Below are 26,550 nucleotides of genomic sequence, written 5' to 3'. Positions count from 1 at the left end.
TAGCACCAAGAGGTTTTTACCAATTTCCACCCAGGAAATGGTGTCTGTAGGTGCTGTCACAAAGTTCAAATTCAACACAGTTGTCATTGACTTGTTGGATATTGATTTCCCAGTGAGCAAACTTTTTCTGTACTTACAGCATTGTAATAAATTATTTTTCTATCAGGTTTTTGTTTGGTAGACCTCATTTTGTTATTCAAAATGTTGTCCGATTTTTGATTTGGGGAAACCTCAACAAACAAACAAGGAGAGAAGCTGAAAAGTCCAAAAACCATCCCAAATTAAAAGTTAATGGGATTCTAACTCAAGACTGTAATTTTATATCCACCACTATTAAAAATGTCCTTATAGACTCTGTCAGGGAACTGTCTCGAGGATTTTCAAACAAGACCTCAACTCTCACTCCTATGGAAAATAGCAAATCAATATTCAGAATATCCGAACTTTCAGCATCAGCAGTGGACAGTGTTATCAACTGCTTCACAAACTCTAGAACAAAATATTTACAGTGCCTTCAGAAATTGTTCACACCCCTCGAATTTTTCAAATGTTATTGTGTTACAGCCAGAAATTAAAATGGATTAAATTGAGATTAGTCACTGGCCTACACACAATTCCCCATAATGTCCAAGTGGAAATGTTTTTACATTTTTTTTATTCACAAATTAATTTGAAAATGAACAACTGAAATGTCTTGAGTCAATAAGTATTCAACACCTTTGTTATGACAAGCCTAAATCAGTTCAGGAGTGAAAATGTCCTTATTAAGTCACGTAATAAGTTGCATGGACTCACTCTGTTTGTAATAATAGATTCTTACATGACTACCTCATCTCATTCTTACATGACTACCTCTGAATTTCAAACACAGATTCAACCACAGAGACCAGGGAGGTTTTCCAATGCCTCGCAAAGAAGGGCACCTATTGGTACATGGATAGAAAAAAGGCATGGGGAAACACCAGGCCAAATCTACACTGGAGTTGCTTACCAAGAAGACAGTGAATATTCCTGAGTGGCTGAGATACAGTTTTGACTTAAATCTGCTTGAAAATCTATAGCGAGACTAGAAAATGGTTGTCTAGCAATGATCAACAACCAATTTGACAGAGCTTGAAGAATTAAGAAAATAATATAATTGGCATATATTGTACAATCCAGGTGTGCAAGTTCTTAGAGACCTATCCAGAAAGACTCTGTAATCACTGCCAACTGGGTTTCCAACATTTGTTGTGAATTCTTATGTAAATCAGATATTTCTCTATTTCATTTTCAATAAATTAGCAAAAATACCTATAAACATGTTTTCACTTTGTCATTGTTGGGGTAATGTGTGTAGATAAGTGACAAAGGTTTTTTCCCCATTTTGAATTCAGGATGTAGCTTATTAGAAGATCCAGGATATGTTACTGCTGTTATCAAGCTCACTCTCAAGACGGTACGTCTAGTGTGTGTTTGTGGATATGTGTACTACTATTACTGCACAATCTGATGTAATTTGCTCTGCATGCACTGCATCTGTATTATGGTCAAGTTCACGTTGTTCATACTGAATAGAAACACGAAATAAAACAATATTACGAAACATGTATGATGTAATTGAAACACTGCTAAACGTGTAAGATTAATAAAAAAATGACTAAACATGTCTTATGCTTGATAGTTTATTGGAGGATCACAATATGACAAGTCAACCATACAATTATTTATCCACTAACTTGACCAATCAACTATCATGTGTCAGGACATAAAGTACATGTTCATGGATAAAACATATATTCTTCAGAATGTTGATGAGTTCTTCTCAGAACCAAAGTACCAATTAACTGTATTACTGTTGTTGTTTTTTGACAATCATTGATTGATGGTTGTTGGAATGATTCACTGAGGTAATGTTAGTGATGACTTCAGAGGTGATAGCTGATTCCATATGGAGACTGAAAAGGATCCTTGGCATCCCCATGCTGGTTGCTTCTCACCCAACAAGTTCCTTGGCTATGTTCCAAAGCTCGCCCCACACTGTCGAATACAGTTTTAAATCATCTTTATGCAAAATACCTTTTTTAAAAGCTAAACATTTGAAAATGACTCCAACATTTTCAAAACATATCACAATTATAAGTGACTACCTTTTAAACTTACTGTTGTAAGACCAGTATTTGACTACCATTTAAAAAATATTTTCCCTCTACGAAACATGATGCTAATTAACTGTAGAGATGTAGTTAGCCATGTTACTCCCTCCGCATTTCCTACCACCCTCTGCTAAACTCCCGTTGACAATTTACTGTTGCACAGACAGACAGACAGACAGACAGACAGACAGACAGACAGACAGACAGACAGACAGACAGACAGACAGACAGACAGACAGAGACAGACAGACAGACAGATAGACAGAGATAGATAGATAGATAGATAGATAGATAGATAGATAGATAGATAGATAGATAGATAGATAGATAGATAGATAGATAGATAGATAGATAGATAGATAGATAGATAGATAGATAGATAGATAGATAGATAGATAGATAGATAGATAGATAGATAGATAGATAGATAGATAGATAGATAGATAGATAGATAGATAGATAGATAGATAGATAGATAGATAGATAGATAGATAGATAGATAGATAGATAGATAGATAGATAGATAGATAGATAGATAGATAGATAGCTCACATGCTGCTTCATCTTCAGAGGGGCTGGTCTTCAGAGTAGCCAACTTTGCCAAAAAGGCAGCCTTTCCATTTATTTCATCATCCTCCTGCAGGAGAGCTGAGGAAGAAAGATTTTTCATTTAACTAGATTGTATCAGATGAAACCCGGGCAGTAAAGTAGTACACATTTACAGACAACACATACCATCCTCAGAGTTATCTTCATTGAGGGAGCTTGCTAACAGGACACCCACTAGAGCGAACAGCAGTAACATACTCTGGATCTTCATCCTTTACTAAAGCACATAGAGCACAACTTGTTAACACACACACACACACACACACACACACACACACACACACACACAAACACATGTCCACCTACACCTCTCCATCCATTCCTACCAGTCCACTTGTATACTCCTGCCCACTCCTATACACCTTTGCAAAGAAGATTCTCAGTGAAAACAAACATACCTCTTACAGTTGGACGATGCTGTCTGATTGATGGCTGTTTATCTGGATGATGTCTTCTGGACGTCAGCAGTAGTGTGGCGTCTCTCTGCCCTCTGCAGCCCTGTTTTATACTCTCTCTGCAGATGCTGTACCTGCCCCACCCATCCACACCTCTCACAGCCGATTAACAAGCAAAATGACATTACTCCCATGGCGATAACCGCAATCATGCACAGCCTGAAGTTTATGACCTCCCTCCAGGCAAAACTTCTGTCAATATTATGGTTTCCTAGTTATTTCAACAGAATTTCTGACCTGGAGCTTGGATAGACTTGAATTTATAAATGGTGGTAGCACTTTATTTTAAGGCTGTATCCATAATCCATTCATAACACATTTATGAATCCAATCATTACACCTTTTATTTATTTTATTGAAACTTTATTTAACCAGGTTAGTCTCGTTAAAATAAACATCTCATATTCGAGAGACCTGGAACAAGACAGCAGCATCAAATCATATTGTATTTGTTACATAGGCCAAAAACAACAGGTGTAGGTAGACCTTACAGTGAAATTCTTACTTACGAGCCCTTAACCAACAATGTCGTTTTTAGAAAAATAAGTGTTAAGAAAGTATTTACAAAAAATAAATGGATGTAAAAAAAAAAAAGACTAAAAAAAATAAAGATGAAAAATAGATAACTAACAAATAATAAAGGAGCAACAATAAAAAAACAGCTAGGATGGCTGGAATCTTTGGAAATCTTTAGAGCCTTCCTCTGACACCGCCTGGTATAGATGTCCTGGATGGCAGGAAGCTTGGCCCCAGTGTACGCACTACCCCCTGTAGCAACTTGTGGTCATAGGCCGAGCAGTTGCCATACCAGGCAGTGATGCAACCAATCGCAGTTGCCATACCAGGCGGTGCTGCAACCAATCAGGATGTTCTCGATGGTGCAGCAGTAGAACTTTTTGAGGATCTGAGGACCTATGCCAAATCTTTTCATTATCTTGAAGGGGAATAGGCAATGTTGTGCCCTCTTCACGACTGTCTTGTTGTGTTTGGACCATAGTTGAAGATCTCAACCTGCTCCACTAAAGCCCTGTCGACGAGAATGTGGGCGTGCTCGGCCCTCCTTTTCCTGAAGTCCACAATCATCTCCTTTGTCTTGATCACGTTGAGGTAGATGTTGTTATCCTGGCACCATACTGCCAGGTCTGTGACCTCCTCCCTATAGGCTGTCTCATCGTTGTCGGTGATCAGGCCTACCACTGTTGTGTCATCGGCAAATTTAATAATGGTGTTGGAGTCGTGCTTGGACATGCAATCATGCGTGAACAGGGAGTACAGGAGAGAACATAGCACTCATCCCCAAGGGGCCCCCGTGATGAGGTTCAACGTGGCAGATGTGTTGTTACCTACCCTTACCACCTGGAGGAATGTATGAGGAGGAATAATAATGACGGTTTATGCCCTGCTATTGTTTTAATTTGGATTTTAATTTTGTACCCAAATATACTTTATTTCCTGTCGGGAAGTCCTTGATCCAGATTCATAGGGAGGTGTTTAGTCCCAGGGACGTTAGCTTAGGGATGAGCTTTGAGGGTACTATGGTGTTGAACGCTGCTGAGCTGTCGTCAATGAATAGCATTCTCACGTAGGTGTTCCTTTTGTCCAGATGGGAAAGGGCAGTGTGGAGTGCAATAGAGATTGCATCATCTGTGGATCTGTTGAGGCAGTATGCAAATTGGTGTGGGTCTAGGGTTTCTGGGATAATGATGTTGATGTGAGCCAGCTGCTAGCTGTAGCTTATGCTTTCAGTACTAGAATGATTCTCTGATTCTTTGATTGGGTGGACAACATGTCAGTTCATTACTGCAAGAGCTCTAATAGGTTGGAGGACGTCCCCTAGAAGTTGTTATAATTACTGTGTAAGTCTTTGGAAGGGGTGAGAACCATGAGCCTCCTAGGTTATGTATTATCAGAAAATGTTATTCATTGGACCTTTCATGTGAATGATAGACTGCTTATCAACATTGGCAATCACATGCTCTCTCGACTGTCAGTGGAACATCTTATGGATCAATTTTGCGAATGTCTATTTCCTCAATTACTTTTGCAGAAACAGTGTATCAGCTGTTTTTTGGGAAAGTTCTATTTTCACAGGAAAAGAGAGGGAGTTTGGGTAGGAAACCTCAGGATCCCGGTTTCTGGCATTAATCACGAGTGTGTTATGTGTGCTGCCATGTTGTCTTGTATTTCAGCAGAAAATAGCAGAAAATAATTATGTTTAACTTGCCAATATCCTGTAGAAGGAGGATCTGATGTATGATGCAAATTCAATACCTGGCCTAGAGCGTGTTCTGGCATGGACAATCTGGTGTAACTGTAATGTCAAGCAACAGCGTGTTCTGTGACATGATATGCCAATATCAATCATTAGTTCTCAGGAAACTAAAAACCTGGTAAATTAATAAAGAATGTGGTAAATACATTTGTCAATCTAGCCAAGCAGCAAGCAAATTGAGATGAGTCTCTCGGGAAAATATTTAACTATGAATGTTATTTTGTGGAAAATTAGTAAAGTAGAGTGCAGTTAACCTCTCTTGGGTAGGGGGCAGTATTTTCACGTACGGATGAAAAGCATGCCCAAAGAAAACTGCCTGTTACTCAGGCCCAGAAGCTAGGATATGCATATAATTTGGATAGAAAACACTCTAAAGTTTCTAAAACGATTAAAAGTATGTCTGTGAGTATAACAGAATCCCTCCAAAGAAATTCAGCCTACCACTGTTTTCAATGGCTGTCACTTTTATTATAAGGCGAAATCCTCCCAAATTGCAGTTCCTAGGGCTTCCACCAGATGTCAACATTCTTTAGAAAGAGTTCCTTGCTGGTTTTTTGAAAAATTTGTCAGAAATGTTAGTTTTTCTAGGTGGCTTCCATTTTGGCTGTAGTGTTTCCAAGCGTGTGGAAGAGAGCGTGTTCTTTGGTATTTTTCTCCAGTAAAGACAATAACGATTCTCCGTCTTAAATTCTATCATTTATTTACGTATTAGGGTACCTTATAAACATTGTTTGACTTGTTTGGAAAAGATTATTAGTAACGTTTGGGATTCATTTTGTATGCATTTTGATGGGGAGAAACTTGTTGGATTATTGACTGAAGCGTGACAGCTAAACTGAGTTTTTATGGATATAAAGAAGGACATTATTGAACAAAAGGACCATTTGTGATGTATCTGGGACCTTTTGGAGTGCCAACAGAAGAAGATCATCAAAGGTAAGGCATTTATTATATCACTATTTCTGACTTTTATGACGCACCTGCCTGGTTGAAATATGTTTTTCATGCTTTTGTATGCGGGGTGCTGTCCTCAGATAATCGCATGGTGTGCTTTCGCAGTAAAGCCTTTTTGAAATTTGACACAGCGGCTGGATTAACAAGAAGTTAAGCTTTATTTTGATACATTACACTTGTGATTTTATGAAAGTTAAATATTTATAATTTGTAGTTTGAATTTTGCGCTCTGCAATTTCACCGGATGTTGGCCAGGTGCGATGCTACCGTCCCACCTGGCCATAAGAAGTTAAACCCAATTCTGGGAAAAAAACTATTTTTTGTACACAAAATGTTTTCCCGCTTCACAAGAGCATCTCTCCCCCTCTTTTCTCTTTCTCTCCTCAGCAACAATGGAAAAAACCTGAGAAGCCCTCTGCACACTACCCATAGTCCATATTGATTGGTCCAAACCGAGCACGCACTCTTCACGTGAACAGAAACTGTCCCAACATATTTAAAGTAGCAGTATATAATAAGTTAACCAAAATAGGCCCAACTGCTGTAGTGAAACGTAGAGTTTATGAAAATAAACAAATCTGATTAAATGCATACAACATATACAAAATATACATCCACATATTTTTATTAGTTAAACCATAATTCTAAATTATGTTTTAACAGGGTATGACACTAGCATATAATGGGCTTTTGACGACCAGAACACTATATGGCCACAGCGTCTATTAATTACATTAAAGACCACATAACTATTATTGTAACTTGCCTTAGAAAATAATTATGGTTAACTTGCTGATATACAGTAGATGGAGGATCTGATGTATGATGCAAATTCAATACCTGGCCTAGAGCGTGTTCTGGCCTGGACAACCTGGTGTAACTGTATTGTCATGCCAACAGCATGTTCTGTTCCAAGATACACAGATATCATTCATTAGTTCCCAGTAAACCCAAAACCTGTTAAATTAAAGAAAATGGTAAATAAATAAAGGAATTAACTTCACCACTGTCTTTATTTACCATGTTCCTAGCATATAATGACCACAACCTCACATCAAAGAACACAAGACTACAAGGTCTTTCAGATAAGAATGTTATGATCGAGATGGATTCTATCCACATCAACATGCATAACAAAATGTCTAAATGTTGTGCTCCAGGCTAGGCATAAGTTTCATTTCAGGCCTGCCAGTTTGGTTTACTAGGAACTCATAATATTGGCTTATCTTGGCAGAGAACATGCTCTAGGCCAGGTATAGAAGTTTTTCAAGGTTGTCCAACAGCCGTAAGAGGGGTGACAAAAGGCACCTTTTCTGGTGGCCGATCTTCTTCATCTGCCTCATTAGCACCTGTGCCTCTCGTTCCACATAAGTTTTCAACAGGTTGATGAAGTATATCTACTGAGGGCGCATTAGTCCTGGCTGTCTCACCCTATAGTTGACTGGGGAGACATGCTCTTTCACCACATATGGGCCCTGCCACTGAGCCAGGAGCCTGTGATCTGGTGTGGGGATGAGGAGGAGTACCTTCTCTCCTGGGCGGAATTGTCATGGCTGGGCCATTCTATTGTACGACCAGGCTTGGTTTCCTGCGCCTTGGCCATGTTCCCTCACCATGGGCCATATAGCTGCCATTCAATCCTTCACGAATGTGATGTGTTCGATGAGGGAACGGTACAGGCAGGGTTGGTTCTCCCAGGCATCCTTGGTCAAGTCAAGGATGATGCGATATGGCCACCCATGGAGCAGCTCCAAAGGCGAGAAGCCAGTGAACGCCTGGGGGACATCCCAAAGTGCGAATATGAGGTGGGGCAACATCATATCCCAATTCTTCCGGTCCACCACCCTGCATAGCATGCTTTTGATGGTTTTATTCAGCCATTCACACAGCCCGTCCGTCTTGTGGTTGTAAACATGGGTTCTCATTTGTTTGATCATGTATAACTGACACAGGTCCTTCATCATTCTGGACATGAACGGTGTGCCATGGTCGGTCATGAATGATAGTCGGGAGTCCCACTCGGGATGACATGAGATACAGATCTTTCGCTATGGCTTTTGTTGCCATCGACCTCAGGGGAATAGCCTCAGGGAATGTTGTCATATAGTCCACCACAACCAAGATGAACTAATGTCCTCGTACCGAACATGGCAGGGGTCCCACCAGGTTCATGGCTATCCACTGAAACGGGGTCTCTATAATTGGGAAAGGGATAAGAGGGTTACTGTATATTCGCTTGGGAGCAATAGATTGACAGGGGTCAAAAGATTTGTAATACATAGCAAAATCTTGAGTAATCCTCAGCCAATAGAAATGCCCCAGCAACCGTTTGGTGGTCTTCTCCCTGGCGAGGTGACCCCCTAGTACATATGTATGGGCCATGTGTAACAACATCGCTGTATGAACGGGGCACATTAACAGTTCCTGCTCTACTCCTCTAAGTTTGGACACCTTCCGAACTGACACTCCTCCCATCTATCCTCTTCACTTTCCGCATAGCCTGCCAAAGGTCAGGATTCCAGTGTTTAGCTGTTCAGAATTGGCCCATTAGCTCATCCGACAGGGTGAAGTTGTGCGTGTTGGGGCAGGGGAGGGTGCGCTCCTGGTCGGAGTCACATGACTCCGTGCCAAACCCCCTCTGGGTGCACTCTCTCGATGACTTCTGAAACACCTAGCATAACTGCTCCCTCTGGAGCTCGTTGACTTAACTCAGGACGGGGGTCTGGTTAGATCCGGCTCGCGCTGGGTCACGCTCAAACCCCCTCCTGGTGTCCTCCTCCATGGTTTCCTGGAACAAGTTCCTCTGTCGGTCATCAGGGGAGTCTCATCACCCCCTGGTCTAACGAGGAATACTGTTTGCCCTGCCACACCTCCTTAGCTTCATCCCCTCCCTTCCCATGCGGTGTGCACCTCTGGGTGAGCTCTAGGTGCGCCAGTGCTTGGCGATTAGGGTTGTTCGGTCACCGTGATCTATCGGGGCCACTCCCTCACTGCGCCTTCCGCTACATAAGCGGGAACAACACCGACGATCAGGGTGGCCTTCCCGGCAGGGGTATTGAAGCTGACTCGGGCTGTTTGGTAACGTTTGGTATACCCTTATCAGATGGATAATTTGGTAGAGCTGGCCCCTCAGGGATTCCTCTTCGGTGCACTTCCAGTCATGTAACTTTTGAGCCCAGTCTCCGGGATTCAGCTGATAGCGGGACTGAATCTCCGCCTTCAAACTCTGCCTTCACACCCCCAGCCCCAAACTCAATGTCGAAGTATGTCACCTGTGCTTTGCCTGTGAGCAGGGGGGCAAGGAATCCTTCCCAGTCGCCCTGAGGCCATCTCTCTTACTGAGTCAATCATTCGAAGGCCAGAAAATAGGTCTCCACATCATCGTCCTCCGACAGACGTGGAATCAGCGCGCTGACGTTGGGCATCCTACGATCCCTGGGAGATGGTCTGTCTGCTAGTTCGGACCTGAGGAGGTCTAGGGTCTCCTGTTGGGTGATGGCGCAGGCCATTAGCTGACGTAGCAACTCTTCGCTCATGCCTGTCAGCGGGTGTAGAGGGCTTCTGAAAGATAAAAAGAATCACAGCCACCGAAAAGGGGATTGATTGTGGTCTTGCCTCAAGGTGCCTTCATTCTCCACCAGTTGTGACGGATCAGCTAGTCCAAAAGACCCTTGCACAGGCGGGAGGCATGAAATGAACAGACCGGAGGCAGTGATTGTGGTTCATTTTCTATTGTCACTAAATACGTTATTTCGCACAACCAAATAATTGCAGTACAAGCTAGCTTTCAACGCTGGAACAACTGTGTAGAAATAATAAACATAAACTAAGGAGATGACCAAAAGGCCATGGCCAAAAAGGGAACACGAAACAACAAATGACTCCCTTTGTCTACACACAATATTTACAGGGGTAACACTTCCCTCTATCTATAGCCTGCCTCTTTAATATAGAGCCACTGTATCTCAGATGAAGAAGCTTTCCCTGCGGTAGGAAGGTCCGACATCCTCACAGATCCCTGTGTCTGCTCACAATCCACCCTGAGCTCATCTCCTGGCACACCTTTTCAGAGGGAGACACCAAGACAATTAGTGGGCCCAGGTGTGTGTTAATTGGCTTTTTATTATTTTATTATTTTATTTCACCTTCATTTAACCAGGTAAGCAAGTTGAGAACAACTTACAGTCAATAATACAGTAGATAAATAAGTCTACATACAATGTGAGCAAATGAGGTGAAATAAGGGAGTTAAAGGCAAAAAAAGGCCATGGTGGTCAAAGTAAATACAATATAGCAAGTAAAACACTGGAATGGTAGATTTCCAGTGGAAGAATGTGCAAAGTAGAGATCGAAATAATGGGGTGCAAAGGAGGTAAATAAATAATGGCCAGCCATCGAGAACGTACAGGTCGCAGTGGTTGGTAGTATATGGGGCTTTGGTGACAAAATGGATGGCACTGTGATAGACTGCATCCAATTTATTGAGTAGGGTATTGGAAGCTATTTTTGTAAATGACATCGCCGAAGTCGAGAATCGGTAGGATGGTCAGTTTTACAAGGGTATGTTTGGCAGCATGAGAGAAGGATGCTTTGTTGAGAAATAGGAAGCCAATTCTAGATTTAACTTTGGATTAGAGATGTTTGATGTGAGTCTGGAAGGAGAGTTTACAGTCTAACGAGACACCTAGATATTTGTAGCTGTCTACATATTCTAAGTCAGAACAGTCCAGAGTAGTGATGTTGGACGGGAGGGCAGGTGTGGGCAGCGATCGGTTGAAGAGCATACATTTAGTTTTACTTGTATTTAAGAGCAATTGGAGGCCACGGAAGGAGAGTTGTATGGCATTGAAGCTCGTGGAGGGTTGTTAATTCTTGATGCTACCCATCCCGGATCCGGGATTGTGACTACGGCTCAAGCTCATTAGCATAACGCAAAATGCGAAAAAATATTCTTAGAAATATTTAACCTCCACACCTACACAAGTCCAATAGCTCAAATGAAAGATAAACACCTTGTTCATCTACCCAGCAAGTCAGATTTCTAAAATGTTTTACGGCGAAAACATAGCACACATTTATATTAGACCACCACCGAAACAAAAGGCAAGCGGCGGCCATTTGGTCCCAGAAAATATAAAATTTAAAAGTAGGATTAAAAAATAAATAATTCACTAACCTTTTGAAAATCTTCATCAGATGACAGTAATATTACATGTTACACAGTAAAAAAAATTTTTTCAATAATATGCCATTAATATCCATAAATCTCTGTTTACAATGACGACATTTCAAAAAATGCTACTCAAAATGTCCGGAGAAATGATGATAGCTCCGACAGATAACGTCAGATAACAAGCAATAAACATGACTAAATATACATGTTCTACATATAGTTACAAAGATACACTTCTTCTTAATACAACCGCTGTGTTACATTTATTTTTAACGTTACAGAATTCGTTCACTAGTCTATGCTATGAGTCGGCGCTCAGATATTAGCAGTGTCTCCTCTACGTTTGGAGTCCACAGAAACCCAAAATAACCACATAAATATTCCCTTACCTTTGATGTTCTTCGATCAGAAGACGTAGAAGGAGTCATACTTACCCAATACATCGTTTGGTTTCAAGTTGTGCGTCTTTGTATTAGCATATGCTAACAGCTTCAGCTGAAATGCACCCAAAATAACTTCTGCTCCTTCTGGTCCCGCACTCTTGCACATCAAATCTTCAAAATTACATATTATATGTCGACTAAACTGGTCAAACTAAGTGCAGAATCGAGCAAAATGATGTTTTTATCATGTAAAACAATGATCATCGCGAACAAACGAACCGGCTTCAACTGGTGTCTATTGGAAAAGAACGTTCCCCAAATCGGCCGCGCGCAATAGAGTGCATGTATGTGAGAGTGAACCGGGCATTTTCGCCCGCCAAAGGATGAGGGAGCGCGAAATTCAAACAATGAACGTGCCAATTGAAAGCAGACATCGCGCTGAACAAATACATACTGTTCCCAGATCGGTAGCTGCCTGGGAAGGGTGGGGGCGATGACGTCAAAGTTGACCCAACTTTTCTCTTGACAAGAGAGAGTTTGGGAGAAAGGCTGCCCTGAGAGTTCTGCTTTACATACAGACATAATTTAAACGGTTTTAGAAACTTTAGAGTGTTTTCTATTCAATAATTATTATTATATGCATATATTAGCAATTTTGGAAAAAAATATTTTCAGTTTACTATGGGCACGCACTTCCTCCAACGGGGGCAGTATTGAGCCATAAGCTCAAGAGGTTAACACAGTGTCCAAAGAAGGGCCAGACGTATACAGAATGGTGTCGTCTGCATAGAGGTGGATCAGAGACTCACCAGCAGCTAGAGCGACATCATTGATGTATACAGAGAAGAGAGTCGGTCCAAGAATGGAACTCTGTGGCACCCCCATAGAGACTGCCAGAGGCCCGGACAACAGGCCCTCCAATTTGACACACTGAACTCTATCAGAGAAGTAGTTGGTGAACCAGGCGAGGCAATCATTTGAGAAACCAAGGCTATTGAGTCTGCCGATGAGGATGTGGTGATTGACAGAGTCGAAAGCCTTGGCCAGGTCAACGAATACGGCTGCACAGGATTGTTTCTTATCGATTGCGGTTTTAAGATATTGTTTAGGACCTTGAGCGTGGCTGAGGTGCACCCATGACCAGCTCTGAAACCAGATTGCATAGCGCAGAAGGTATGGTGGGATTCGAAATGGTCCGTAATCTGTTTGTTGAATTGGCTTTCAAAGACCTTAGAAAGGCAGGGTAGGATAGATTAAAGGTCTGTAGCAGTTTGGATCTAGAGTGTCCCTCCCCCCTTTGAGGAGGGGGATGACCGCAGCAGCTTTCCAATCTTTGGGAATCTCAGATGACACGAAAGAGAGGTTGAACAGGCTATTAATAGGGGTTGCAACAATTTCGGCAGATCATTTTAGAAAGAAAGGATCCAGATTGTTTAGTCCGGCTGATTTGTAGGGGCCCAGATTTTGCAGCTCTTTCAGAACATCAGCTGACTGGATTTGGGAGAAGGAGAAATGGGGAAGGCTTGGGCAAGTTGCTGTGGGGGGTGCAGTGCTGTTGACCTGGGTAGGGGTAGCCAGGTGGAAAGCATAGCCAGCCTTAGAAAAATGCTTATTAAAATTCTCAATTATATTGGATTTATCGGTGGTGACAGTGTTTCCTCTCCTCAGTGCAGTGGGCAGCTGGGAGGAGGTGCTCTATTCTCCATGGACTTTACAGTGTCTCAGAACTTTTTGAGTTTGTGTTGCAGGAAGCAAATTTCTGCTTGAAAAATCTAGCTTTGGCTTTTCTAACTGCCTGTGTATATTGTTTTCTAGCTTCCCTGAAAAGCTGCATATCACGGGGGCTGTTCGATGCTAATGCAGAATGCCATAGGATGTTTGTGTGTTGGTTAAGAGTAGTCAGGTCTGAGAGAACCAAGGGCTATATCTGTTCCTGGTTCAAAATTTCTTGAATGGGGAATGCTAATTTAAGATGGTGAGGAAGGCATTTAAAAAAATAACCAGGCATTCTCTACTGACGGGATGAGATCAATATCCTTCCAGGATAACCCGGCCAGATCGATAAGAAAGGCCTGCTCACTGAAGTGTTTCAGGGAGCGTTTGACAGTGATGAGTGGAGGTCGTTTGACCGCTGACCCATTACGGATGCAGGCAATGGGGCAGTAATCGCTGAGATCTTGGTTGAAAACAGCATAGGTGTATTTAGAGGGCAAGTTGGTTAGGGGTGGTACCTGGTAGGTTCATTGATAATTTGTGTGAGATTGAGGGCATCAAGCTTAGATTGTAGGATGGCTGGGGTGTTAAGCATGTTCCAGTTTAGATCGCCAGGCAGCACGAGCTCTAAAGATACATGGGGGGAAATCAGTTCACATATTTTGTCCAGAGCACAGCGGGGAGGCAGAGGGTGGTCTATAGGGTGGCAACGGTGAGAGACTTGTTTCTAGAGAGGTGGATTTCTAAAAGTAGAAGTTCAAATTGTTTGGGTACAGACCTAGATAGTAGGACAGAACTCTGCAGGCTATCTGTGCAGTAGATTGCAACGTTCTAATGTTGACATGCATGAAACCTAGGCTATTACGGTTACAGAAATCATCAAAAGAGAGCGTCTGGAGAATAGGATTGGAGCTAGGCACTGCAGGGCCTGGATTCACCTCTACATCACCAGAGGAACAGAGGAAGAGTAGGATAAGAGTACGGCTAAAAGCTATGAGAGTTGGTCGTCTAGAACGTCCGGAACAGAGCGTAAAAGGAGGTTTCTGGGGGCAATAAAATAGCTTCAAGGTATAATGTACAGACAAAGGTAATGTAGGATATGAAAACGTTGGAGGTTTCCTCTCCTCAATGCAGTGGGCAGCTGGGAGGAGGTGCTCTTATTCTCCATGGAGTTTACAGTGTCTCAGAACTTTTTTGAGTTTGTGTTGCAGGAAGCAAATTTCTGCTTGAAAAAGCTAGCTTTGGCTTTTTTAACTGCCTGTGTATATTGGTTTCTAGCTTCCCTGAAAAGCTGCATATCACGGGGGCTGTTCGATGCTAATGCAGAACGCCATAGGATGTTTTTGTGTTGTTTAAGAGCAGTCAGGTTTGGAGAGAACCAAGTGTTATATCTGTTCCTGGTTCTCAATTTATTGAATGGGGCATGCTTATTTAAGATGGTGAGGAAAGCGATGCTGTCTACAATGTCTACAATGCTGTAGACACCTTGGGGAATACGTAGAAAGCGTAGGCTCGTTGATGGTACATTCACAGCCAAATAGGGAGACATTGGAACGCAGCGCTTTCAAAACCTGGGGCACCTCCGGATTGGATTTTTCTCAATATCTTTACAGTTTTGGAAACGTTAGAGTGTTTTCTATCGAAAGCTGTCAATTATATGCATATTCTAGCATCTTTTCTTGACAAAATATCCCGTTTAAAACGGGAACGTTTTTTTTTCCAAAAATGAAAATACTGCCCCCTAGCACCAAGAGGTTTTTACCAATTTCCACCCAGGAAATGGTGTCTGTAGGTGCTGTCACAAAGTTCAAATTCAACACAGTTGTCATTGACTTGTTGGATATTGATTTCCCAGTGAGCAAACTTTTTCTGTACTTACAGCATTCTAATAAATTATTTTTCTATCAGGTTTTTGTTTGGTAGACCTCATTTTGTTATTCAAAATGTTGTCCGATTTTTGATTTGGGGAAACCTCAACAAACAAACAAGGAGAGAAGCTGAAAAGTCCAAAAACCATCCCAAATTAAAAGTTAATGGGATTCTAACTCAAGACTGTAATTTTATATCCACCACTATTAAAAATGTCCTTATAGACTCTGTCAGGGAACTGTCTCGAGGATTTTCAAACAAGACCTCAACTCTCACTCCTATGGAAAATAGCAAATCAATATTCAGAATATCCGAACTTTCAGCATCAGCAGTGGACAGTGTTATCAACTGCTTCACGAACTCTAGAACAAAATATTTACAGTGCCTTCAGAAATTGTTCACACCCCTCGAATTTTTCAAATGTTATTGTGTTACAGCCAGAAATTAAAATGGATTAAATTGAGATTAGTCACTGGCCTACACACAATTCCCCATAATGTCCAAGTGGAAATGTTTTTACATTTTTTTTATTCACAAATTAATTTGAAAATGAACAACTGAAATGTCTTGAGTCAATAAGTATTCAACACCTTTGTTATGACAAGCCTAAATCAGTTCAGGAGTGAAAATGTCCTTATTAAGTCACGTAATAAGTTGCATGGACTCACTCTGTTTGTAATAATAGATTCTTACATGACTACCTCATCTCATTCTTACATGACTACCTCTGAATTTCAAACACAGATTCAACCACAGAGACCAGGGAGGTTTTCCAATGCCTCGCAAAGAAGGGCACCTATTGGTACATGGATAGAAAAAAAGGCATGGGGAAACACCAGGCCAAATCTACACTGGAGTTGCTTACCAAGAAGACAGTGAATATTCCTGAGTGGCTGAGATACAGTTTTGACTTAAATCTGCTTGAAAATCTATAGCGAGACTAGAAAATGGTTGTCTAGCAATGATCAACAACCAATTTGACAGAGCTTGAAGAATTAAGAAAATAATATAATTGGCATATATTGTACAATCCAGGTGTGCAAGTTCTTAGAGACCTATCCAGAAAGACTCTGTAATCACTGCCAACTGGGATTCCAACATTTGTTGTGAATTCTTATGTAAATCAGATATTTCTCTATTTCATTTTCAATAAATTAGCAAAAATAATTATAAACATGTTTTCACGTTGTCATTGTTGGGGTAATGTGTGTAGATAAGTGACAAAGGTTTTTTTCCCCATTTTGAATTCCGGAATGTAGCTTATTAGAAGATCCAGGATATGTTACTGCTGTTATCAAGCTCACTCTCAAGACGGTACGTCTAGTGTGTGTTTGTGGATATGTGTACTACTATTACTGCACAATCTGATGTAATTTGCTCTGCATGCACTGCATCTGTATTATGGTCAAGTTCACGTTGTTCATACTGAATAGAAACACGAAATAAAACAATATTACGAAACATGTATGATGTAATTGAAACACTGCTAAACGTGTAAGATTAATAAAAAAATGACTAAACATGTCTTATGTTTGATAGTTTATTGGAGGATCACAATATGACAAGTCAACCATACAATTATTTATCCACTAACTTGACCAATCAACTATCATGTGTCAGGACATAAAGTACATGTTCATGGATAAAACATATATTCTTCAGAATGTTGATGAGTTCTTCTCAGAACCAAAGTACCAATTAACTGTATTACTGTTGTTGTTTTTTGACAATCATTGATTGATGGTTGTTGGAATGATTCACTGAGGTAATGTTAGTGATGACTTCAGAGGTGATAGCTGATTCCATATGGAGACTGAAAAGGATCCTTGGCATCCCCATGCTGGTCGCTTCTCACCCAACAAGTTCCTTGGCTATGTTCCAAAGCGCCCCCAAACTGTCGAATACAGTTTTAAATCATCTTTATGCAAAATACCTTTTTAAAAGCTAAATATTTGAAAATGACTCCAACATTTTCAAAACATATCACAATTATAAGTGACTACCTTTTAAACTTACTGTTGTAAGACCAGTATTTAACTACCATTTAAAAAATATTTTCCCTCTACGAAACATGATGCTAATTAACTGTAGAGATCGAGTTAGCCATGTTACTCCCTCCGCATTTCCTACCACCCTCTGTTAACCTCCCGTTGACAATTTACTGTTGCACAGACAGACAGACAGACAGACAGACAGACAGACAGACAGACAGACAGACAGACAGACAGACAGACAGACAGACAGAGACAGACAGATAGATAGATAGATAGATAGATAGATAGATAGATAGATAGATAGATAGATAGATAGATAGATAGATAGATAGATAGATAGATAGATAGATAGATAGATAGATAGATAGATAGATAGATAGATAGATAGATAGATAGATAGATAGATAGATAGATAGATAGATAGATAGATAGATAGATAGATAGATAGATAGATAGATAGATAGACAGACAGACAGACAGACAGATAGATAGATAGCTAGCTCACATGCTGCTTCATCTTCAGAGGGGCTGGTCTTCAGAGTAGCCAACTTTGCCAAAAAGGCAGCCTTTCCATTTTTTTCATCATCCTCCTGCAGGAGAGCTGAGGAAGAAAGATTTTTCATTTAACTAGATTGTATCAGATGAAACCCGGGCAGTAAAGTAGTACACATTTACAGACAACACATACCATCCTCAGAGTTATCTTCATTGAGGGAGCTTGCTAACAGGACACCCACTAGAGCGAACAGCAGTAACATACTCTGGATCTTCATCCTTTACTAAAGCACATAGAGCACAACTTGTTAACACACACACACACACACACACACACACACACACACACACACACACACACACACATGTCCACCTACACCTCTCCATCCATTCCTACCAGTCCACTTGTATACTCCTGCCCACTCCTATACACCTTTGCAAAGAAGATTCTCAGTGAAAACAAACATACCTCTTACAGTTGGACGATGCTGTCTGATTGATGGCTGTTTATCTGGATGATGTCTTCTGGACGTCAATAGTAGTGTGGCGTCTCTCTGCCCTCTGCAGCCCTGTTTTATACTCTTTCTGCAGATGCTGTACCTGCCCCACCCATCCACACCTCTCACAGCCGATTAACAAGCAAAATGACATTACTCCCATGGCGATAACCGCAATCATGCACAGCCTGAAGCTTATGACCTCCATCCAGGCAAAACTTCTGTCAATATTATGGTTTCCTAGTTATTTCAACTGAATTTCTGACCTGGAGCTTGGATAGACTTGAATTTATAAATGGTGGTAGCACTTTATATTAAGGCTGTATCCATAATCCATTCATAACACATTTGTGAATCCAATCATTACACCTTTAATTTATTTTATTGAAACTTTATTTAACCAGGTTAGTCTCGTTAAAATAAAAATCTCATATTAGAGAGACCTGGAACAAGACAGCAGCATCAAATCATATTGTATTTGTTACATAGGCTAAAAACAACAGTTGTAGGTAGACCTTACAGTGAAATGCTTACTTACGAGCCCTTAACCAACAATGTCGTTTTTAGAAGAAAAATAAAAAAATGTGGATGTAAAAAAAAAAAAAACAAAAAAAAAAAATAAATATGAATAATAGATAACTAACAAATAATAAAGGAGCAACAATAAAAAAAACATCTAGGATGGCTGGAATCTTTGGAAATCTTTAGAGCCTTCCTCTGACACCGCCTAGTATAGATGTCCTGGATGGCAGGAAGCTTGGCCCCAGTGTACGCACTACCCCCTGTAGCAACTTGTGGTCATAGGCCGAGCAGTTGCCATACCAGGCAGTGATGCAACCAATCGCAGTTGCCATACCAGGCGCTGCTGCAACCAATCAGGATGTTCTCGATGGTGCAGCTGTAGAACTTTTTGAGGATCTGAGGACCTATGCCAAATCTTTTCATTATCTTGAAGGGGAATAGGCAATGTTGTGCCCTCTTCACGACTGTCTTGTTGTGTTTGGACCATAGTTTGTTGGTGATGTGGACACCAAGGAACTTGAAGCTCTCAACCTGCTCCACTAAAGCCCTGTCGACGAGAATGTGGGCGTGCTCGGCCCTCCTTTTCCTGAAGTCCACAATCATCTCCTTTGTCTTGATCACGTTGAGGTAGATGTTGTTATCCTGGCACCATACTGCCAGGTCTGTGACCTCCTCCCTATAGGCTGTCTCATCGTTGTCGGTGATCAGGCCTACCACTGTTGTGTCATCGGCAAATTTAATAATGGTGTTGGAGTCGTGCTTGGACATGCAATCATGCGTGAACAGGGAGTACAGGAGAGAACATAGCACTCATCCCCAAGGGGCCCCCGTGATGAGTTTCAACGTGGCAGATGTGTTGTTACCTACCCTTACCACCTGGGGAATGTATGAGGAGGAATAATAATGATGGTTTATGCCCTGCTATTGTTTTAATTTGGATTTTAATTTTGTACCCAAATATACTTTATTTCCTGTCGGGAAGTCCTTGATCCAGTTTCATAGGGAGGTGTTTAGTCCCAGGGACGTTAGCTTAGGGATGAGCTTTGAGGGTACTATGGTGTTGAACGCTGCTGAGCTGTAGTCAATGAATAGCATTCTCACGTAGGTGTTCCTTTTGTCCAGATGGGAAAGGGCAGTGTGGAGTGCAATAGAGATTGCATCATCTGTGGATCTGTTGAGGCAGTATGCAAATTGGTGTGGGTCTAGCGTCTTTGGGATAATGGTGTTGATGTGAGACATGACCAGCCTTTCAAAGCACTTCATGGCTACAGATGTGAGTGCTACGGGTCGGTAGTCATTTAGTCAGGTTACCTTGGTGTTCTTGGGCACAGTTATGGCTGTCTGCTTGAAACATGTTGGTATTAAAGACTCGGTCATGGACAGGTTGAAAATGTCAGTGAAGACACTTGCCAGCTGGTCAGCACACGCTCGGAGTACACGTCCTGGTAATCCAGCTGTTTCAAGGTCTTACTCACATCGGCTACGAGAGAGCGTAATCACAGTCGTCCGGAACATGCTCTCATGAATGCTTCAGTGTTGCTTGCCTCAAAGCGAGCATAGAAGTAATTTAGCTCGTCTGGTAGGCTCAACCCATCAGTTTCAGACAAACAGCCACATGACATGAACCAGACGAAGATATATCAATGTAAAAAGCTGCACGTCAGTAATGTGCATGTACACAACATAAGCCAGAAAAAAACTGAATGCAATACGTCAAAAGACAGGCTCACTATGGTATCAAAATGCTTCAGGTAAAACAATATCCTTGCATCAATAAGGCAATGCCGACTAGTGACATCGATAACAACTAGAAACAACTAAATGTCTCAACAACTTGAACTTCTCTAGGGACACCAGACCCTGGAGTTTTAGGTTGGCTTGGAGGGAATTCCAATACAAGGGGACTGATTAGTGAAAATACTTTGTTCCAAGCTCTGTACATTTGTTCAGGACTGTTAGCTTAAAACAAGATTGGTATCTGAGCTTGTAAGTGTTTTCATTTCGGGCTAATAGAGAACAGATAAAATTACAGTTTTTCTAAAATGGCTTTCTATATAAGAATGTACCAGTGTTATAGCCTGTGTGTTGCTAGCTATGTCCACCCGACAGCAATGTAGACATCACATGATACAGTCAAGAGCCTTCAGTGTATTTATTGAGGCTTGACCTTAAATAGTATTACTATAGTCCAACACTGATGGAAAAGTACAATGAATCCTCTATTTTATGGTGGCAAAGGAAAAACGAAATTGTGCCCGTAGTGAAGCCCAATACGCAGCTTGCTTTTACCAACAAGGTTCTCTACATGGGGTGTGAAGCTCAACTTCTCATCCACCTGATCTCCCAAATAATTTAATGTTATTTCTTGTTCCATGGAATGTCCATCCGAGGTAGTAATGACTTGGTTTCAGAGTGTTTAGCTTTGGAAAATACTAGGCATTTGTTTTAGAGGAATTATGAACAAGCTTCAGATCGTACGGATCGTGTTGAATGATGTGTTGAATGATGTTAAAAGTTGTGAGCTTTTTCAAAAGCCAAACTGCTGCTACTCGAGTAGAGAATAGTGTAATCCACATTCAATGATGGCCTAAGAACAGTGGGTTAACTGCCTGTTCAGGGGTAGAACAACAGATTGTCAGCTCAGGGATTTGAACTTCCAAACTTCAGGTTACTAGTCCAACACTCTAACCACTAGGCTACCTGCCATCTTCCAATGCTGTTGATATAGTTAGTGTATGCATAAGCTGGAAGTATAAGTATTTAGTGTTGTCGTTCATTAGTTCACTCCAATTCAGGAAGGGGTGGTAGGGTAGGGAAAAATAAAGGAACATATATTAAAAAACAATATATATATTTATATTGGAAAATAAATATACATTGTATATATTTATTTTAAAAATCTATGGGGGATTTGAAATGATGCAGACAATTACATTGATAGAAGCCACAATCTATATGCCATACTGAAGCTGATCCACCCCTTAAAAAAGAAAGGAAAACAGCATGATCACTTTAAACGTTGTATTCCTTCTTGCAACTATCTATGAGTTCACCTTTTGCCCTTCGTTTGTGGACTTCAGTGCAGAACATATCAGCTGTCTGTGAACAAGCAAAAATAACTTTCATAGCCAACATAGATACGAGAAATACAAGTAAAAGTACAACTAAATATAGCTATCTCTCTCTCTTTCTCGAGCTTCTATTTGTTCAAAACTGTTCAACCACTGTGTTTCTCTCTCTTTGACTCAACCACTCACCACATTTTATGTACTGCAGTGCTAGATAGCTGTAGCTTATACTTTCAGTACAAGAATGATTCTCTGATTCTTTGATTGGGTGGACAACATGTCAGTTCATGACTGCAAAAGCTCTAATAGGTTGGAGGACGTCCCCTAGAAGTTGTTATAATTACTGTGTATGTTAATGGAAGGGGGTGAGAACCATGAGCCTCCTTGGTTTTGTATTATCAGAAAATGTTATTCATTGGACCTTTCATGTGACTGAGAGACTGCTTATCAACATGGCAATCACGTGCTCTCTCGACTGTCAGTGGAACATCTTATGGATAAATTTTGCGAATGCCTATTTCCTCAATTACTTTTGCAGAAACAGTGTATCAGCCATTTTTTGGTAAAGTTCTATTTTCACAGGAAACGAGAGGGAGCTTGGTTAGGAAATCTCAGTATCCCGGTTTCTGGCATTAATCCCTAGTGTGTATAGAGTTATATGTGCTGCCATGTTGTCTTGTATTTCAGCAGAAAATAGCAGAAAGTAATTATGTTTAACTTGCTGATATACAGTAGATGGAGGATCTGATGTGTGACGCAAATTCAATACCTGGCCGAGAGCGTGTTCTAGCCCGGACAACCTGGTGTAACTGTCATGCCAACAGCATGTTCTGTTCCAAGATACACAGATATCATTCATTAGTTCCCAGTAAACCAAAAACCTGTTAAAATTAAAGAAAATTCTAAATGAATAAAGGAATTAACTTCAACACTGTCTTCATTTACCATGTTCCTAGCATATGGGGTGTCAGTGTAGCCTAGTGGTTAGAGCATTGGACTAGTAACCGGAAGGTTGCAAGTTCAAACCCCTGAGCTGACAAGGTACAAATCTGTCATTCTACCCCAGAACAGGCAGTTAACCCACTGTTCCTATGCTGTCATTGAAGATAAGAATTTGTTCTTAACTGACCTGCCTGGTAAAATAAAATATATATAATGGGCCTTTGAAGAACATAACACTCTATGACCACAACCTCACATCAAAGAACACAAGACTATAAGGTCTTTCAGATAAGACTGTTATGATTGAGATGGATTATATCCACATCAACATGCATAACACAATGTCTAAATATTGTGCTCCAGGCTAGTCATAAGTTTCCTTTCAGGCCAACCAGTTTGGCTTACTTGGGAACTCATAATATTGGCTTATCTTGGCAGAGAACATGCTCTAGGCCAGGTATAGAAGTTTTTCAAGGTTGTCCAACAGCCGTAAGAGGTGAAAAAAGGCACCTTTTTTGGTGGGCGATCTTCTTCATCTGCCTCATTAGCACCTGTGCCTCTCGTTCCACATACGCTTTCAACAGGTTGATGAAGTATATCTACTGAGGGCGCATTCGTCCTGGCTGACTCACCCTATAGTTGACTGGGGAGACTTGCTCTTTCACCACATATGGGCCCTGCCACTGAGCCAGGAGCCTGTGATCTGGTGTGGGGATGAGGAGGAGTACCTTCTCTCCTGGGCGGAACTGTCATGGCTGGGCCATTCTATTGTACGACCAGGCTTGGTTTCCTGCGCCTTGGCCATGTTCCCTCACCATAGGCCATATAGCTGCCATTCAGTCCTTCACGAATGTGATGTGTTCGATGAGGGAACGGTGCAGGCAGGGTTGGTTCTCCCAGGCATCCTTGGTCAAGTCAAGGATGATGCGATATGGCCACCCATGGAGCAGCTCCAAAGGCGAGAAGCCAGTGAACGCCTGGGGGACCTCCCAAAGTGTGAATATGAGGTGGGGCAACATCATATCCCAATTCTTCCGGTCCACCACCCTGCATAGCATGCTTTTGATGGTTTTATTCAGCCATTCACACAGCCCGTCCATCTTGTGGTTGTAAACATGGGTTCTCATTTGTTTGATCATGTATAACTGACACAGGTCCTTCATCATTCTGGACATGAACGGTGTGCCATGGTCGGTCATGAATGATAGTCGGGAGTCCCACTCGGGATGACATGAGATACAGATCTTTCGCTATGGCTTTTGTTGCCATCGACCTCAGGGGAATAGCCTCAGGGAATGTCATCATATAGTCCACCACAACCAAGATGAACTAATGTCCTCGTAGGTTCATGGGGTCCCACCAGGTTCATGACTATCCACTGAAACGGGGTTTCTATAATTGGGAAAGGGATAAGAGGGTTACTGTATATTCGCTTGGGAGCAGTACATTGTCAGGGGTCAAAAGATTTGCAATACTTGGCAAAATCTTGAGCAATCCTCAGCCAATAGAAATGCCCCAGCAACCGTTTGGTGGTCTTCTCCCTGGCGAGGTGACCCCCTAGTACATATGTATGGGCCATGTGTAACAACATCTCTGTATGAACGGGGCACCATTAACAGTTCCTGCTCTACTCCTCTAAGTTTGGCCACCTTCCGAACTGACACTCCTCCCATCTATCCTCTTCACTTTCCGCATAGCCTGCCAAAGGTCAGGATTCCAGTGTTTAGCTGTTCAGAATTGGCCCATTAGCTCATCCGACAGGGTGAAGTTGTGCGTGTTGGGGTGGGGGAGGGTGCGCTCCTGGTCGGAATCACATGACTCCGTGCCAAACCCCCTCTGGGTGCACTCTCTCGATGACTTCTTAAACACCTAGCATAACTGCTCCCTCTGGAGCTCGTTGACTTAACTCAGGATGGGGGTCTGGTTAGATCCGGCTCCCGCTGGGTCACGCTCAAACCCCCTCCTGGTGTCCTCCTCCATGGTTTCCTGGAACAAGTTCCTCAGTCGGTCATCAGGGGAGTCTCATCACCCCCTGGTCTAACAAGGAATACTGTTTGCCCTGCCACACCTCCTTAGCTTCATCCCGTCCCTTCCCATGCTGTGTGCACCTCTGGGCGAGCTCTAGGGGTTGTTCGGTCACCGTGATCTATCGGGGCCACTCCCTCACTGCGCCTTCCGCTACATAAGCGGGAACAACACCGACGATCAGGGTGGTCTTCCCGGCAGGGGTATGGAAGCTGACTCGGGCTGTTTGGTATACCCTTATCAGACGGATAATTTGGTAGAGCTGGCCCCTCAGGGATTCCTCTTCGGTGCACTTCCAGTCATGAAACTTTTGAGCCCAGTCTCCGGGATTCAGCTGATAGCGGGACTGAATCTCCGCCTTCAAACTCTGCCTTCACATCCCCAGCCCCAAACTCAATGTCGAAGTACGTCACCTATGCTTTGCCTGTGAGCAGGGGGGCAAGGAATCCTTCCCAGTCGTCCTGAGGCCATCTCTCTTACTGAGTCAATCATTCGAAGGCCAGAAAATAGGTCTCCACATCATCGTCCTCCGACAGACGTGGAATCAGCGCGCTGACGTTGGGCATCCTACGATCCCTGGGAGATGGTCTGTCTGCTAGTTCGGACCTGAGGAGGTCTAGGGTCTCCTGTTGGGTGATGGCGCAGGCCATTAGCTGACGTAGCAACTCTTCGCTCATGCCTGTCAGCGGGTGTAGAGGGCTTCTTAAAGATAAAAAAGAATCACAGCCACCGAAAAGGGGATTGATTGTGGTCTTGCCTCAAGGTGCCTTCATTCTCCACCAGTTGTGATGGATCAGCTAGTCCAAAAGACCCTTGCACAGGCGGGAGGCATGAAATGAACAGACCGGAGGCAGTGATTGTGGTTCATTTTCTATTGACTTACAGTCAATAATACAATAGATAAATAAGTCTATATACAATGTGAGCAAATGAGGTGAAATAAGGGAGTTAAAGGCAAAAAAAGGCCACGGTGGCGACGTAAATACAATATAGCAAGAAAAACACTGGAATGGTAGATTTGCAGTGGAAGAATGTGCAAAGTAGAAATAATGGGGTGCAAAGGTGGTAAATAAATAAGGGCCAGCCATCGAGAACGTACAGGTCGCAGTGGTTGGTAGTATATGGGGCTTTGGTGACAAAATGGATGGCACTGTGATAGACTGCATCCAATTTATTGAGTAGGGTATTGGAAGCTATTTTTGTAAATGACATCGCCGAAGTCGAGAATCAGTAGGATGGTCAGTTTTACAAGGGTATGTTTGGCAGCATGAGAGAAGGATGCTTTGTTGAGAAATAGGAAGACAATTCTAGATTTAACTTTGGATTAGAGATGTTTGATGTGAGTCTGGAAGGAGAGTTTACAGTCTAACCAGACACCTAGATATTTGTAGCTGTCCACATATTCTAAGTCAGAACCGTCCAGAGTAGTGATGTTGGACGGGAG

At 42.0% G+C, this 26,550-nt stretch overlaps 2 long non-coding RNA genes across 2 annotated transcripts; both read right to left on the bottom strand.

Moving 5' to 3' along the window:
• Positions 1 to 1,650: 1,650 nt before the first annotated feature.
• Positions 1,651 to 3,303, bottom strand: LOC121843152. Its single transcript, XR_006081461.1, has 4 exons — positions 3,143 to 3,303; positions 2,871 to 2,961; positions 2,688 to 2,783; positions 1,651 to 2,019 (listed from the first exon to the last, which is right to left on the bottom strand). It is a non-coding gene; the product is annotated as an uncharacterized LOC121843152 (long non-coding RNA).
• A 13,786-nt stretch (positions 3,304 to 17,089) lies between these two features.
• On the bottom strand, positions 17,090 to 18,647 carry LOC121843153. Its single transcript, XR_006081462.1, has 4 exons — positions 18,522 to 18,647; positions 18,246 to 18,336; positions 18,063 to 18,158; positions 17,090 to 17,457 (listed from the first exon to the last, which is right to left on the bottom strand). It is a non-coding gene; the product is annotated as an uncharacterized LOC121843153 (long non-coding RNA).
• Positions 18,648 to 26,550: the final 7,903 nt, after the last annotated feature.

The sequence above is a fragment of the Oncorhynchus tshawytscha genome, unplaced genomic scaffold (genome assembly GCF_018296145.1).
Source record: "Oncorhynchus tshawytscha isolate Ot180627B unplaced genomic scaffold, Otsh_v2.0 Un_contig_12550_pilon_pilon, whole genome shotgun sequence".
NCBI lineage: Eukaryota > Metazoa > Chordata > Actinopteri > Salmoniformes > Salmonidae > Oncorhynchus > Oncorhynchus tshawytscha.
The sequence above is the reverse complement of the archived record's forward strand: the minus strand, read 5'-3'. Positions and strand labels throughout refer to the sequence as shown.